The 17177-nt window shown below is 37.3% G+C and overlaps 6 non-coding genes across 6 annotated transcripts; all 6 read left to right on the top strand.

Moving 5' to 3' along the window:
- The first annotated feature begins 1135 nt into the window (after nucleotides 1–1135).
- On the top strand, nucleotides 1136–1220 carry TRNAR-UCU (transfer RNA arginine (anticodon UCU)). The gene is given in 2 exon segments: nucleotides 1136–1172; nucleotides 1185–1220. It is a non-coding gene; the product is annotated as a tRNA-Arg (tRNA).
- Nucleotides 1221–4146: 2926 nt separating this feature from the next.
- Nucleotides 4147–4231, top strand: TRNAR-UCU (transfer RNA arginine (anticodon UCU)). Its single transcript is given in 2 exon segments — nucleotides 4147–4183; nucleotides 4196–4231. It is a non-coding gene; the product is annotated as a tRNA-Arg (tRNA).
- A 2926-nt stretch (nucleotides 4232–7157) lies between these two features.
- TRNAR-UCU (transfer RNA arginine (anticodon UCU)) lies at nucleotides 7158–7242 on the top strand. The gene is given in 2 exon segments: nucleotides 7158–7194; nucleotides 7207–7242. It is a non-coding gene; the product is annotated as a tRNA-Arg (tRNA).
- A 2926-nt stretch (nucleotides 7243–10168) lies between these two features.
- Nucleotides 10169–10253, top strand: TRNAR-UCU (transfer RNA arginine (anticodon UCU)). Its single transcript is given in 2 exon segments — nucleotides 10169–10205; nucleotides 10218–10253. It is a non-coding gene; the product is annotated as a tRNA-Arg (tRNA).
- Nucleotides 10254–13179: 2926 nt separating this feature from the next.
- On the top strand, nucleotides 13180–13264 carry TRNAR-UCU (transfer RNA arginine (anticodon UCU)). Its single transcript is given in 2 exon segments — nucleotides 13180–13216; nucleotides 13229–13264. It is a non-coding gene; the product is annotated as a tRNA-Arg (tRNA).
- A 2925-nt stretch (nucleotides 13265–16189) lies between these two features.
- TRNAR-UCU (transfer RNA arginine (anticodon UCU)) lies at nucleotides 16190–16274 on the top strand. The gene is given in 2 exon segments: nucleotides 16190–16226; nucleotides 16239–16274. It is a non-coding gene; the product is annotated as a tRNA-Arg (tRNA).
- The last annotated feature ends 903 nt before the right edge of the window (nucleotides 16275–17177 follow it).

Genomic DNA, 17177 nt, shown 5'->3' with positions numbered 1-17177 from the left:
ATGGCATTACATATTGACAACTCCCATTTTACAGCCAATGTTATGTTGAACATATTACCGGTGTTAGATATTGCTGGTCGGTTTGATTGGAAGAATGTCTGCGGTTACGTAGATGGTAAATCGCACAGCAAAGGTAAGTAAATGTGCTCTACTTTAAATAATTATGTCTCACCGAATTAACTTCAAAATGGATTATAGTGGTTTAGGTCACGTAATGTTGTATCACGATTGCTACAGACACAAATATGTGTTTTTTTTATTTTTACAGGTAGTTATGTTGGCAGGAAATCAAGTCGCTATATCTACAGCGAGACACAGTCGGTTTTATTAGAAGTAATATTTACAACTACTACGGAGTATCTAAATCGCGACATGCGCAAGCGTATCGCCATAATTACCAACTTATCGGAAAAGTCAATTATGGTAAGTGAGAGCATTATGTATGCACCAAAGTATGTTATAATGTAAGCGAACTGTTTATTGTTGTTCATTATACAATAATCTATTTTATTCACTTTTCAGAAGTGGTTTCAGAATCGTCGGGGTCAAAAACGGAGGCAAGAACGGAAAAGAGATGCCGTGTTATATGCTAAGCACCATCAAGCACCAATACAAAAGTTGAAAGAATCGACGACGCGTTTTCCGTCCGTGCGAAGTCGAGGAAAATCAGTGGACACTCGACTTGATGTCCTACCAGCAACGCCTTCCCTCAGTGAATATATTGGTGTTCCACAATCCAGTAGTACACCAAGGCATTGTAGTGATACGAAGATACAAAATTGCAGTACACATTCCAGTGGTATCCTGACAGACGTCTATCAAAGTGAAATAGAAATATGTAGTACACCTTGTAAAGACGTGTCATCAGATTTGTCATTTAATGGAATTACTGATTTAGATCGTACTCTGTGTCCATTAGTCATTTGCGAAGCTTCATATTCTGTTTGAGAAAAGCATTTATTCGTGGTTAGTCATTTTAATTTCGTGTACATAATACGTTATAATAAAATATAAATAAAAAATACATATTGTGTATTCAATTATGAGTCAAGATCGAAAGGAACAGTGTGATCTGGTCAAACGTTGTGATGTAAAAAATAAAAATACCTTGCATACGAAGCAGGCGATATGCAGTGTCTCCGTGGCGCAACGGATAGCGCGTCGGACTTCTAGTTGAAACAGTTATTCGGAGGCTGTGGGTTCGAATCCCGCCGGAGATGGCTCTTCTTTTAAGTCACGATGGACATGTTTTGTTCAAATTGTCCTCAATGGTCTTAACATATTGGACAGTTGTAGCTCTCCTCGGTGCTAATAATTAGAAAGACCGAGACCGTCGACTGAGATTAAAATATTCTACACGGATTTTGATGTAATGAACCAAATACAAAAATGGCTACTAATTGTATAAAAAGCCAACTGATTGTAGCGATACTAGGTGTTTGATACGTGTTCTACACGAGCCTTTGTAAGATCAACCGAAATATAAAAATAATTACCTAATTCCATCAACATACATGTCCTTGCTTATCCCCAACGTCTACATGGAATGACGTTGAATGCTCTTTAACATGTTGTTGAAGCACCGTCACTCGGTAAATGTTGGTGAGTTGAAACATAATCAACCGGAACAATCACAGAGTTAGTGAGTTTTCACGATCCGCGGATTATTAATTAGCATTCCAATTATTAACACATTTGCCAAAAATTAACACATTTGCCATGATATTAGAAAGCCGGCATTTTTGAAAGAAAAGCAGTTCTCTATTGGATTGTTTTGTTCAATTTAACGTCAGTGTTCTGTCCGAATTAAACAGCAGTATCTTACCTATGTATCAATAATTAAAGAACACCAACGAGAGAAGAGCGTCGGATGAGATTTATAATTCCATACACATTTTGAAATGGTATACTCATTAATAAACACAACAAAATCGCCGCAGCCAGTAGACGTTTTTTTTTTGTTTTGTCGAAGCGCCATCACTAGGTGAATACCGGCAAGTTCAATCATCAACAGCATTACAGTTGTAGCTCTCCTCGGTGCTAATAATTAGAAAGACCGAGACCGTCGACTGAGATTAAAATATTCTACACGGATTTTGATGTAATGAACCAAATACAAAAATGGCTACTAATGGTATAAAAAGCCAACTGATTGTAGCGATACTAGGTGTTTGATACGTGTTCTACACGAGCCTTTGTAAGATCAACCGAAATATAAAAATAATTACCTAATTCCATCAACATACATGTCCTTGCTTATCCCCAACGTCTACATGGAATGACGTTGAATGCTCTTTAACATGTTGTTGAAACACCGTCACTCGGTAAATGTTGGTGAGTTGAAACATAATCAACCAGAACAATCACAGAGTTAGTGAGTTTTCACGATCCGCGGATTATTAATTAGCATTCCAATTATTAACACATTTGCCAAAAGTTAACACATTTGCCATGATATTAGAAAGCCGGCATTTTTGAAAGAAAAGCAGTTCTCTATTGGCTTGTTTTGTTCAATTTAACGTCAGTCTTCTGTCCGAATTAAACAGCAGTATCTTACCTAAGTGTCAATAATTAAAGAACACCAAAGAGAGAAGAGCGTCGGATGAGATTTATAATTCCATACACATTTTGAAATGGTATACTCATTAATAAACACAACAAAATCGCCGCAGCCAGTAGACGTTTTTTTTGTTTTGTCGAAGCGCCATCACTCGGTGAATGCCGGCAAGTTCAATCATTAACAGCTTTACACATCCGAGTTCCTGTGTCTTTTCACGTTATATGGAGTGTTAATTGGCATAACAACACTGCCAGTTAACACATTTGTAGCGCAAGTAAACAGACGGCATTTTACAGAAGGGGGCGGCAATCCTTTGACAAAGTTTTCTTGAATATCCTTACAAATGCGAAAATTGGTATAGGAATTCGAAACTATAAAGCAACCAAAACATACCACATGTGTATCATTGCTACACGCTTTCTCGTCCCATGCGTATCGTATAAAGAATACTATGGCATTACATATTGACAACACCCATTTTACAGCCAATGTTATGTTGAACATATTACCGGTGTTAGATATTGCTGGTCGGTTTGATTGGAAGAATGTCTGCGGTTACGTAGATGGTAAATCGCACAGCAAAGGTAAGTAAATGTGCTCTACTTTAAATAATTATGTCTCACCGAATTAACTTCAAAATGGATTATAGTGGTTTAGGTCACGTAATGTTGTATCACGATTGCTACAGACACAAATATGTGTTTTTTTATTTTTACAGGTAGTTATGTTGGCAGGAAATCAAGTCGCTATATCTACAGCGAGACACAGTCGGTTTTATTAGAAGTAATATTTACAACTACTACGGAGTATCTAAATCGCGACATGCGCAAGCGTATCGCCATAATTACCAACTTATCGGAAAAGTCAATTATGGTAAGTGAGAGCATTATGTATGCACCAAAGTATGTTATAATGTAAGCGAACTGTTTCTTGTTGTTCATTATACAATAATCTATTTTATTCACTTTTCAGAAGTGGTTTCAGAATCGTCGGGGTCAAAAACGGAGGCAAGAACGGAAAAGAGATGCCGTGTTATATGCTAAGCACCATCAAGCACCAATACAAAAGTTGAAAGAATCGACGACGCGTTTTCCGTCCGTGCGAAGTCGAGGAAAATCAGTGGACACTCGACTTGATGTCCTACCAGCAACGCCTTCCCTCAGTGAATATATTGGTGTTCCACAATCCAGTAGTACACCAAGGCATTGTAGTGATACGAAGATACAAAATTGCAGTACACATTCCAGTGGTATCCTGACAGACGTCTATCAAAGTGAAATAGAAATATGTAGTACACCTTGTAAAGACGTGTCATCAGATTTGTCATTTAATGGAATTACTGATTTAGATCGTACTCTGTGTCCATTAGTCATTTGCGAAGCTTCATATTCTGTTTGAGAAAAGCATTTATTCGTGGTTAGTCATTTTAATTTCGTGTACATAATACGTTATAATAAAATATAAATAAAAAATACATATTGTGTATTCAATTATGAGTCAAGATCGAAAGGAACAGTGTGATCTGGTCAAACGTTGTGATGTAAAAAATAAAAAATACCTTGCATACGAAGCAGGCGATATGCAGTGTCTCCGTGGCGCAACGGATAGCGCGTCGGACTTCTAGTTGAAACAGTTATTCGGAGGCTGTGGGTTCGAATCCCACCGGAGATGGCTCTTCTTTTAAGTCACGATGGACATGTTTTGTTCAAATTGTCCTCAATGGTCTTAACATATTGGACAGTTGTAGCTCTCCTCGGTGCTAATAATTAGAAAGACCGAGACCGTCGACTGAGATTAAAATATTCTACACGGATTTTGATGTAATGAACCAAATACAAAAATGGCTACTAATTGTATAAAAAGCCAACTGATTGTAGCGATACTAGGTGTTTGATACGTGTTCTACACGAGCCTTTGTAAGATCAACCGAAATATAAAAATAATTACCTAATTCCATCAACATACATGTCCTTGCTTATCCCCAACGTCTACATGGAATGACGTTGAATGCTCTTTAACATGTTGTTGAAGCACCGTCACTCGGTAAATGTTGGTGAGTTGAAACATAATCAACCGGAACAATCACAGAGTTAGTGAGTTTTCACGATCCGCGGATTATTAATTAGCATTCCAATTATTAACACATTTGCCAAAAATTAACACATTTGCCATGATATTAGAAAGCCGGCATTTTTGAAAGAAAAGCAGTTCTCTATTGGATTGTTTTGTTCAATTTAACGTCAGTGTTCTGTCCGAATTAAACAGCAGTATCTTACCTATGTATCAATAATTAAAGAACACCAACGAGAGAAGAGCGTCGGATGAGATTTATAATTCCATACACATTTTGAAATGGTATACTCATTAATAAACACAACAAAATCGCCGCAGCCAGTAGACGTTTTTTTTTTGTTTTGTCGAAGCGCCATCACTAGGTGAATACCGGCAAGTTCAATCATCAACAGCATTACAGTTGTAGCTCTCCTCGGTGCTAATAATTAGAAAGACCGAGACCGTCGACTGAGATTAAAATATTCTACACGGATTTTGATGTAATGAACCAAATACAAAAATGGCTACTAATGGTATAAAAAGCCAACTGATTGTAGCGATACTAGGTGTTTGATACGTGTTCTACACGAGCCTTTGTAAGATCAACCGAAATATAAAAATAATTACCTAATTCCATCAACATACATGTCCTTGCTTATCCCCAACGTCTACATGGAATGACGTTGAATGCTCTTTAACATGTTGTTGAAACACCGTCACTCGGTAAATGTTGGTGAGTTGAAACATAATCAACCAGAACAATCACAGAGTTAGTGAGTTTTCACGATCCGCGGATTATTAATTAGCATTCCAATTATTAACACATTTGCCAAAAGTTAACACATTTGCCATGATATTAGAAAGCCGGCATTTTTGAAAGAAAAGCAGTTCTCTATTGGCTTGTTTTGTTCAATTTAACGTCAGTCTTCTGTCCGAATTAAACAGCAGTATCTTACCTAAGTGTCAATAATTAAAGAACACCAAAGAGAGAAGAGCGTCGGATGAGATTTATAATTCCATACACATTTTGAAATGGTATACTCATTAATAAACACAACAAAATCGCCGCAGCCAGTAGACGTTTTTTTTGTTTTGTCGAAGCGCCATCACTCGGTGAATGCCGGCAAGTTCAATCATTAACAGCTTTACACATCCGAGTTCCTGTGTCTTTTCACGTTATGTGGAGTGTTAATTGGCATAACAACACTGCCAGTTAACACATTTGTAGCGCAAGTAAACAGACGGCATTTTACAGAAGGAGGCGGCAATCCATTGACAAAGTTTTCTTGAATATCCTTACAAATGCGAAAATTGGTATAGGAATTCGAAACTATAAAGCAACCAAAACATACCACATGTGTATCATTGCTACACGCTTTCTCGTCCCATGCGTATCGTATAAAGAATACTATGGCATTACATATTGACAACTCCCATTTTACAGCCAATGTTATGTTGAACATATTACCGGTGTTAGATATTGCTGGTCGGTTTGATTGGAAGAATGTCTGCGGTTACGTAGATGGTAAATCGCACAGCAAAGGTAAGTAAATGTGCTCTACTTTAAATAATTATGTCTCACCGAATTAACTTCAAAATGGATTATAGTGGTTTAGGTCACGTAATGTTGTATCACGATTGCTACAGACACAAATATGTGTTTTTTTATTTTTACAGGTAGTTATGTTGGCAGGAAATCAAGTCGCTATATCTACAGCGAGACACAGTCGGTTTTATTAGAAGTAATATTTACAACTACTACGGAGTATCTAAATCGCGACATGCGCAAGCGTATCGCCATAATTACCAACTTATCGGAAAAGTCAATTATGGTAAGTGAGAGCATTATGTATGCACCAAAGTATGTTATAATGTAAGCGAACTGTTTCTTGTTGTTCATTATACAATAATCTATTTTATTCACTTTTCAGAAGTGGTTTCAGAATCGTCGGGGTCAAAAACGGAGGCAAGAACGGAAAAGAGATGCCGTGTTATATGCTAAGCACCATCAAGCACCAATACAAAAGTTGAAAGAATCGACGACGCGTTTTCCGTCCGTGCGAAGTCGAGGAAAATCAGTGGACACTCGACTTGATGTCCTACCAGCAACGCCTTCCCTCAGTGAATATATTGGTGTTCCACAATCCAGTAGTACACCAAGGCATTGTAGTGATACGAAGATACAAAATTGCAGTACACATTCCAGTGGTATCCTGACAGACGTCTATCAAAGTGAAATAGAAATATGTAGTACACCTTGTAAAGACGTGTCATCAGATTTGTCATTTAATGGAATTACTGATTTAGATCGTACTCTGTGTCCATTAGTCATTTGCGAAGCTTCATATTCTGTTTGAGAAAAGCATTTATTCGTGGTTAGTCATTTTAATTTCGTGTACATAATACGTTATAATAAAATATAAATAAAAAATACATATTGTGTATTCAATTATGAGTCAAGATCGAAAGGAACAGTGTGATCTGGTCAAACGTTGTGATGTAAAAAATAAAAAATACCTTGCATACGAAGCAGGCGATATGCAGTGTCTCCGTGGCGCAACGGATAGCGCGTCGGACTTCTAGTTGAAACAGTTATTCGGAGGCTGTGGGTTCGAATCCCACCGGAGATGGCTCTTCTTTTAAGTCACGATGGACATGTTTTGTTCAAATTGTCCTCAATGGTCTTAACATATTGGACAGTTGTAGCTCTCCTCGGTGCTAATAATTAGAAAGACCGAGACCGTCGACTGAGATTAAAATATTCTACACGGATTTTGATGTAATGAACCAAATACAAAAATGGCTACTAATTGTATAAAAAGCCAACTGATTGTAGCGATACTAGGTGTTTGATACGTGTTCTACACGAGCCTTTGTAAGATCAACCGAAATATAAAAATAATTACCTAATTCCATCAACATACATGTCCTTGCTTATCCCCAACGTCTACATGGAATGACGTTGAATGCTCTTTAACATGTTGTTGAAGCACCGTCACTCGGTAAATGTTGGTGAGTTGAAACATAATCAACCGGAACAATCACAGAGTTAGTGAGTTTTCACGATCCGCGGATTATTAATTAGCATTCCAATTATTAACACATTTGCCAAAAATTAACACATTTGCCATGATATTAGAAAGCCGGCATTTTTGAAAGAAAAGCAGTTCTCTATTGGATTGTTTTGTTCAATTTAACGTCAGTGTTCTGTCCGAATTAAACAGCAGTATCTTACCTATGTATCAATAATTAAAGAACACCAACGAGAGAAGAGCGTCGGATGAGATTTATAATTCCATACACATTTTGAAATGGTATACTCATTAATAAACACAACAAAATCGCCGCAGCCAGTAGACGTTTTTTTTTTGTTTTGTCGAAGCGCCATCACTAGGTGAATACCGGCAAGTTCAATCATCAACAGCATTACAGTTGTAGCTCTCCTCGGTGCTAATAATTAGAAAGACCGAGACCGTCGACTGAGATTAAAATATTCTACACGGATTTTGATGTAATGAACCAAATACAAAAATGGCTACTAATGGTATAAAAAGCCAACTGATTGTAGCGATACTAGGTGTTTGATACGTGTTCTACACGAGCCTTTGTAAGATCAACCGAAATATAAAAATAATTACCTAATTCCATCAACATACATGTCCTTGCTTATCCCCAACGTCTACATGGAATGACGTTGAATGCTCTTTAACATGTTGTTGAAACACCGTCACTCGGTAAATGTTGGTGAGTTGAAACATAATCAACCAGAACAATCACAGAGTTAGTGAGTTTTCACGATCCGCGGATTATTAATTAGCATTCCAATTATTAACACATTTGCCAAAAGTTAACACATTTGCCATGATATTAGAAAGCCGGCATTTTTGAAAGAAAAGCAGTTCTCTATTGGCTTGTTTTGTTCAATTTAACGTCAGTCTTCTGTCCGAATTAAACAGCAGTATCTTACCTAAGTGTCAATAATTAAAGAACACCAAAGAGAGAAGAGCGTCGGATGAGATTTATAATTCCATACACATTTTGAAATGGTATACTCATTAATAAACACAACAAAATCGCCGCAGCCAGTAGACGTTTTTTTTGTTTTGTCGAAGCGCCATCACTCGGTGAATGCCGGCAAGTTCAATCATTAACAGCTTTACACATCCGAGTTCCTGTGTCTTTTCACGTTATGTGGAGTGTTAATTGGCATAACAACACTGCCAGTTAACACATTTGTAGCGCAAGTAAACAGACGGCATTTTACAGAAGGAGGCGGCAATCCATTGACAAAGTTTTCTTGAATATCCTTACAAATGCGAAAATTGGTATAGGAATTCGAAACTATAAAGCAACCAAAACATACCACATGTGTATCATTGCTACACGCTTTCTCGTCCCATGCGTATCGTATAAAGAATACTATGGCATTACATATTGACAACTCCCATTTTACAGCCAATGTTATGTTGAACATATTACCGGTGTTAGATATTGCTGGTCGGTTTGATTGGAAGAATGTCTGCGGTTACGTAGATGGTAAATCGCACAGCAAAGGTAAGTAAATGTGCTCTACTTTAAATAATTATGTCTCACCGAATTAACTTCAAAATGGATTATAGTGGTTTAGGTCACGTAATGTTGTATCACGATTGCTACAGACACAAATATGTGTTTTTTTATTTTTACAGGTAGTTATGTTGGCAGGAAATCAAGTCGCTATATCTACAGCGAGACACAGTCGGTTTTATTAGAAGTAATATTTACAACTACTACGGAGTATCTAAATCGCGACATGCGCAAGCGTATCGCCATAATTACCAACTTATCGGAAAAGTCAATTATGGTAAGTGAGAGCATTATGTATGCACCAAAGTATGTTATAATGTAAGCGAACTGTTTCTTGTTGTTCATTATACAATAATCTATTTTATTCACTTTTCAGAAGTGGTTTCAGAATCGTCGGGGTCAAAAACGGAGGCAAGAACGGAAAAGAGATGCCGTGTTATATGCTAAGCACCATCAAGCACCAATACAAAAGTTGAAAGAATCGACGACGCGTTTTCCGTCCGTGCGAAGTCGAGGAAAATCAGTGGACACTCGACTTGATGTCCTACCAGCAACGCCTTCCCTCAGTGAATATATTGGTGTTCCACAATCCAGTAGTACACCAAGGCATTGTAGTGATACGAAGATACAAAATTGCAGTACACATTCCAGTGGTATCCTGACAGACGTCTATCAAAGTGAAATAGAAATATGTAGTACACCTTGTAAAGACGTGTCATCAGATTTGTCATTTAATGGAATTACTGATTTAGATCGTACTCTGTGTCCATTAGTCATTTGCGAAGCTTCATATTCTGTTTGAGAAAAGCATTTATTCGTGGTTAGTCATTTTAATTTCGTGTACATAATACGTTATAATAAAATATAAATAAAAAATACATATTGTGTATTCAATTATGAGTCAAGATCGAAAGGAACAGTGTGATCTGGTCAAACGTTGTGATGTAAAAAATAAAAAATACCTTGCATACGAAGCAGGCGATATGCAGTGTCTCCGTGGCGCAACGGATAGCGCGTCGGACTTCTAGTTGAAACAGTTATTCGGAGGCTGTGGGTTCGAATCCCACCGGAGATGGCTCTTCTTTTAAGTCACGATGGACATGTTTTGTTCAAATTGTCCTCAATGGTCTTAACATATTGGACAGTTGTAGCTCTCCTCGGTGCTAATAATTAGAAAGACCGAGACCGTCGACTGAGATTAAAATATTCTACACGGATTTTGATGTAATGAACCAAATACAAAAATGGCTACTAATTGTATAAAAAGCCAACTGATTGTAGCGATACTAGGTGTTTGATACGTGTTCTACACGAGCCTTTGTAAGATCAACCGAAATATAAAAATAATTACCTAATTCCATCAACATACATGTCCTTGCTTATCCCCAACGTCTACATGGAATGACGTTGAATGCTCTTTAACATGTTGTTGAAGCACCGTCACTCGGTAAATGTTGGTGAGTTGAAACATAATCAACCGGAACAATCACAGAGTTAGTGAGTTTTCACGATCCGCGGATTATTAATTAGCATTCCAATTATTAACACATTTGCCAAAAATTAACACATTTGCCATGATATTAGAAAGCCGGCATTTTTGAAAGAAAAGCAGTTCTCTATTGGATTGTTTTGTTCAATTTAACGTCAGTGTTCTGTCCGAATTAAACAGCAGTATCTTACCTATGTATCAATAATTAAAGAACACCAACGAGAGAAGAGCGTCGGATGAGATTTATAATTCCATACACATTTTGAAATGGTATACTCATTAATAAACACAACAAAATCGCCGCAGCCAGTAGACGTTTTTTTTTTGTTTTGTCGAAGCGCCATCACTAGGTGAATACCGGCAAGTTCAATCATCAACAGCATTACAGTTGTAGCTCTCCTCGGTGCTAATAATTAGAAAGACCGAGACCGTCGACTGAGATTAAAATATTCTACACGGATTTTGATGTAATGAACCAAATACAAAAATGGCTACTAATGGTATAAAAAGCCAACTGATTGTAGCGATACTAGGTGTTTGATACGTGTTCTACACGAGCCTTTGTAAGATCAACCGAAATATAAAAATAATTACCTAATTCCATCAACATACATGTCCTTGCTTATCCCCAACGTCTACATGGAATGACGTTGAATGCTCTTTAACATGTTGTTGAAACACCGTCACTCGGTAAATGTTGGTGAGTTGAAACATAATCAACCAGAACAATCACAGAGTTAGTGAGTTTTCACGATCCGCGGATTATTAATTAGCATTCCAATTATTAACACATTTGCCAAAAGTTAACACATTTGCCATGATATTAGAAAGCCGGCATTTTTGAAAGAAAAGCAGTTCTCTATTGGCTTGTTTTGTTCAATTTAACGTCAGTCTTCTGTCCGAATTAAACAGCAGTATCTTACCTAAGTGTCAATAATTAAAGAACACCAAAGAGAGAAGAGCGTCGGATGAGATTTATAATTCCATACACATTTTGAAATGGTATACTCATTAATAAACACAACAAAATCGCCGCAGCCAGTAGACGTTTTTTTTGTTTTGTCGAAGCGCCATCACTCGGTGAATGCCGGCAAGTTCAATCATTAACAGCTTTACACATCCGAGTTCCTGTGTCTTTTCACGTTATGTGGAGTGTTAATTGGCATAACAACACTGCCAGTTAACACATTTGTAGCGCAAGTAAACAGACGGCATTTTACAGAAGGAGGCGGCAATCCATTGACAAAGTTTTCTTGAATATCCTTACAAATGCGAAAATTGGTATAGGAATTCGAAACTATAAAGCAACCAAAACATACCACATGTGTATCATTGCTACACGCTTTCTCGTCCCATGCGTATCGTATAAAGAATACTATGGCATTACATATTGACAACTCCCATTTTACAGCCAATGTTATGTTGAACATATTACCGGTGTTAGATATTGCTGGTCGGTTTGATTGGAAGAATGTCTGCGGTTACGTAGATGGTAAATCGCACAGCAAAGGTAAGTAAATGTGCTCTACTTTAAATAATTATGTCTCACCGAATTAACTTCAAAATGGATTATAGTGGTTTAGGTCACGTAATGTTGTATCACGATTGCTACAGACACAAATATGTGTTTTTTTATTTTTACAGGTAGTTATGTTGGCAGGAAATCAAGTCGCTATATCTACAGCGAGACACAGTCGGTTTTATTAGAAGTAATATTTACAACTACTACGGAGTATCTAAATCGCGACATGCGCAAGCGTATCGCCATAATTACCAACTTATCGGAAAAGTCAATTATGGTAAGTGAGAGCATTATGTATGCACCAAAGTATGTTATAATGTAAGCGAACTGTTTCTTGTTGTTCATTATACAATAATCTATTTTATTCACTTTTCAGAAGTGGTTTCAGAATCGTCGGGGTCAAAAACGGAGGCAAGAACGGAAAAGAGATGCCGTGTTATATGCTAAGCACCATCAAGCACCAATACAAAAGTTGAAAGAATCGACGACGCGTTTTCCGTCCGTGCGAAGTCGAGGAAAATCAGTGGACACTCGACTTGATGTCCTACCAGCAACGCCTTCCCTCAGTGAATATATTGGTGTTCCACAATCCAGTAGTACACCAAGGCATTGTAGTGATACGAAGATACAAAATTGCAGTACACATTCCAGTGGTATCCTGACAGACGTCTATCAAAGTGAAATAGAAATATGTAGTACACCTTGTAAAGACGTGTCATCAGATTTGTCATTTAATGGAATTACTGATTTAGATCGTACTCTGTGTCCATTAGTCATTTGCGAAGCTTCATATTCTGTTTGAGAAAAGCATTTATTCGTGGTTAGTCATTTTAATTTCGTGTACATAATACGTTATAATAAAATATAAATAAAAAATACATATTGTGTATTCAATTATGAGTCAAGATCGAAAGGAACAGTGTGATCTGGTCAAACGTTGTGATGTAAAAAATAAAAAATACCTTGCATACGAAGCAGGCGATATGCAGTGTCTCCGTGGCGCAACGGATAGCGCGTCGGACTTCTAGTTGAAACAGTTATTCGGAGGCTGTGGGTTCGAATCCCACCGGAGATGGCTCTTCTTTTAAGTCACGATGGACATGTTTTGTTCAAATTGTCCTCAATGGTCTTAACATATTGGACAGTTGTAGCTCTCCTCGGTGCTAATAATTAGAAAGACCGAGACCGTCGACTGAGATTAAAATATTCTACACGGATTTTGATGTAATGAACCAAATACAAAAATGGCTACTAATTGTATAAAAAGCCAACTGATTGTAGCGATACTAGGTGTTTGATACGTGTTCTACACGAGCCTTTGTAAGATCAACCGAAATATAAAAATAATTACCTAATTCCATCAACATACATGTCCTTGCTTATCCCCAACGTCTACATGGAATGACGTTGAATGCTCTTTAACATGTTGTTGAAGCACCGTCACTCGGTAAATGTTGGTGAGTTGAAACATAATCAACCGGAACAATCACAGAGTTAGTGAGTTTTCACGATCCGCGGATTATTAATTAGCATTCCAATTATTAACACATTTGCCAAAAATTAACACATTTGCCATGATATTAGAAAGCCGGCATTTTTGAAAGAAAAGCAGTTCTCTATTGGATTGTTTTGTTCAATTTAACGTCAGTGTTCTGTCCGAATTAAACAGCAGTATCTTACCTATGTATCAATAATTAAAGAACACCAACGAGAGAAGAGCGTCGGATGAGATTTATAATTCCATACACATTTTGAAATGGTATACTCATTAATAAACACAACAAAATCGCCGCAGCCAGTAGACGTTTTTTTTTTGTTTTGTCGAAGCGCCATCACTAGGTGAATACCGGCAAGTTCAATCATCAACAGCATTACAGTTGTAGCTCTCCTCGGTGCTAATAATTAGAAAGACCGAGACCGTCGACTGAGATTAAAATATTCTACACGGATTTTGATGTAATGAACCAAATACAAAAATGGCTACTAATGGTATAAAAAGCCAACTGATTGTAGCGATACTAGGTGTTTGATACGTGTTCTACACGAGCCTTTGTAAGATCAACCGAAATATAAAAATAATTACCTAATTCCATCAACATACATGTCCTTGCTTATCCCCAACGTCTACATGGAATGACGTTGAATGCTCTTTAACATGTTGTTGAAACACCGTCACTCGGTAAATGTTGGTGAGTTGAAACATAATCAACCAGAACAATCACAGAGTTAGTGAGTTTTCACGATCCGCGGATTATTAATTAGCATTCCAATTATTAACACATTTGCCAAAAGTTAACACATTTGCCATGATATTAGAAAGCCGGCATTTTTGAAAGAAAAGCAGTTCTCTATTGGCTTGTTTTGTTCAATTTAACGTCAGTCTTCTGTCCGAATTAAACAGCAGTATCTTACCTAAGTGTCAATAATTAAAGAAAACCAAAGAGAGAAGAGCGTCGGATGAGATTTATAATTCCATACACATTTTGAAATGGTATACTCATTAATAAACACAACAAAATCGCCGCAGCCAGTAGACGTTTTTTTTGTTTTGTCGAAGCGCCATCACTCGGTGAATGCCGGCAAGTTCAATCATTAACAGCTTTACACATCCGAGTTCCTGTGTCTTTTCACGTTATGTGGAGTGTTAATTGGCATAACAACACTGCCAGTTAACACATTTGTAGCGCAAGTAAACAGACGGCATTTTACAGAAGGAGGCGGCAATCCATTGACAAAGTTTTCTTGAATATCCTTACAAATGCGAAAATTGGTATAGGAATTCGAAACTATAAAGCAACCAAAACATACCACATGTGTATCATTGCTACACGCTTTCTCGTCCCATGCGTATCGTATAAAGAATACTATGGCATTACATATTGACAACTCCCATTTTACAGCCAATGTTATGTTGAACATATTACCGGTGTTAGATATTGCTGGTCGGTTTGATTGGAAGAATGTCTGCGGTTACGTAGATGGTAAATCGCACAGCAAAGGTAAGTAAATGTGCTCTACTTTAAATAATTATGTCTCACCGAATTAACTTCAAAATGGATTATAGTGGTTTAGGTCACGTAATGTTGTATCACGATTGCTACAGACACAAATATGTGTTTTTTTATTTTTACAGGTAGTTATGTTGGCAGGAAATCAAGTCGCTATATCTACAGCGAGACACAGTCGGTTTTATTAGAAGTAATATTTACAACTACTACGGAGTATCTAAATCGCGACATGCGCAAGCGTATCGCCATAATTACCAACTTATCGGAAAAGTCAATTATGGTAAGTGAGAGCATTATGTATGCACCAAAGTATGTTATAATGTAAGCGAACTGTTTCTTGTTGTTCATTATACAATAATCTATTTTATTCACTTTTCAGAAGTGGTTTCAGAATCGTCGGGGTCAAAAACGGAGGCAAGAACGGAAAAGAGATGCCGTGTTATATGCTAAGCACCATCAAGCACCAATACAAAAGTTGAAAGAATCGACGACGCGTTTTCCGTCCGTGCGAAGTCGAGGAAAATCAGTGGACACTCGACTTGATGTCCTACCAGCAACGCCTTCCCTCAGTGAATATATTGGTGTTCCACAATCCAGTAGTACACCAAGGCATTGTAGTGATACGAAGATACAAAATTGCAGTACACATTCCAGTGGTATCCTGACAGACGTCTATCAAAGTGAAATAGAAATATGTAGTACACCTTGTAAAGACGTGTCATCAGATTTGTCATTTAATGGAATTACTGATTTAGATCGTACTCTGTGTCCATTAGTCATTTGCGAAGCTTCATATTCTGTTTGAGAAAAGCATTTATTCGTGGTTAGTCATTTTAATTTCGTGTACATAATACGTTATAATAAAATATAAATAAAAAATACATATTGTGTATTCAATTATGAGTCAAGATCGAAAGGAACAGTGTGATCTGGTCAAACGTTGTGATGTAAAAAATAAAAATACCTTGCATACGAAGCAGGCGATAGGCAGTGTCTCCGTGGCGCAACGGATAGCGCGTCGGACTTCTAGTTGAAACAGTTATTCGGAGGCTGTGGGTTCGAATCCCACCGGAGATGGCTCTTCTTTTAAGTCACGATGGACATGTTTTGTTCAAATTGTCCTCAATGGTCTTAACATATTGGACAGTTGTAGCTCTCCTCGGTGCTAATAATTAGAAAGACCGAGACCGTCGACTGAGATTAAAATATTCTACACGGATTTTGATGTAATGAACCAAATACAAAAATGGCTACTAATTGTATAAAAAGCCAACTGATTGTAGCGATACTAGGTGTTTGATACGTGTTCTACACGAGCCTTTGTAAGATCAACCGAAATATAAAAATAATTACCTAATTCCATCAACATACATGTCCTTGCTTATCCCCAACGTCTACATGGAATGACGTTGAATGCTCTTTAACATGTTGTTGAAGCACCGTCACTCGGTAAATGTTGGTGAGTTGAAACATAATCAACCGGAACAATCACAGAGTTAGTGAGTTTTCACGATCTGCGGATTATTAATTAGCATTCCAATTATTAACACATTTGCCAAAAATTAACACATTTGCCATGATATTAGAAAGCCGGCATTTTTGAAAGAAAAGCAGTTCTCTATTGGATTGTTTTGTTCAATTTAACGTCAGTGTTCTGTCCGAATTAAACAGCAGTATCTTACCTATGTATCAATAATTAAAGAACACCAACGAGAGAAGAGCGTCGGATGAGATTTATAATTCCATACACATTTTGAAATGGTATACTCATTAATAAACACAACAAAATCGCCGCAGCCAGTAGACGTTTTTTTTTTGTTTTGTCGAAGCGCCATCACTAGGTGAATACCGGCAAGTTCAATCATCAACAACATTACAGTTGTAGCTCTCCTCGGTGCTAATAATTAGAAAGACCGAGACCGTCGACTGAGATTAAAATATTCTACACGGATTTTGATGTAATGAACCAAATACAAAAAT

This window comes from Saccoglossus kowalevskii, chromosome 13 (assembly GCF_978046115.1).
Source record: "Saccoglossus kowalevskii chromosome 13, keSacKowa6.1, whole genome shotgun sequence".
NCBI lineage: Eukaryota > Metazoa > Hemichordata > Enteropneusta > Harrimaniidae > Saccoglossus > Saccoglossus kowalevskii.
Note: the sequence above shows the minus strand (reverse complement) of the source record. Positions and strands in the feature narration are given on the sequence as shown.